The sequence below is a fragment of the Anneissia japonica genome, unplaced genomic scaffold (genome assembly GCF_011630105.1).
Source record: "Anneissia japonica isolate Jap-2015-1 unplaced genomic scaffold, ASM1163010v1 scaffold288180_len126829_cov150, whole genome shotgun sequence".
Classification (NCBI taxonomy): domain Eukaryota; kingdom Metazoa; phylum Echinodermata; class Crinoidea; order Comatulida; family Comatulidae; genus Anneissia; species Anneissia japonica.
Window position 1 is genome coordinate 116,804 of NW_022695154.1, and position 539 is coordinate 117,342.

A 539-nucleotide genomic window follows, 5' to 3' on the forward strand; every position below is an offset into this window, starting at 1 on the left:
TATATATATATACATACATATATATATATATATAATAATAACAATAACAATAACAATAACAATAATAATAATAATAATAATAACAATAATAAACCAAGATTATAACAACCGAGATCATGTTGGTTTATTATTATATATTTTTTATCATATAGTTCTATATCTTACCGTACCACTACTCCGATTGGCTAGTTAATTATCTACTACGCCCTTAAGGTATTGTTTAAGCTTTCATATCCACGCTACCCGATCTTTTGTTTTATCGAGCTCCTTGTCACTCATCTTACGTCCGCATTATATTTATTTATACTCGTATTTATTTATATCTGTACGTGGTCCTGATGAAGGGCGATGCCTGAAAACGTTCGTGTACTCAACAAACTACTTTTGGCAACACTAGACACCTCTCAGGAGTTTTTATTTATATATATATGTTTGCCGATGCAGCTTTAAAGTTTTATATATACATATATATATATATATATATATATATATACTGTCTCTTATACACATCTAGATGTGTATAAGAGACAACACACATA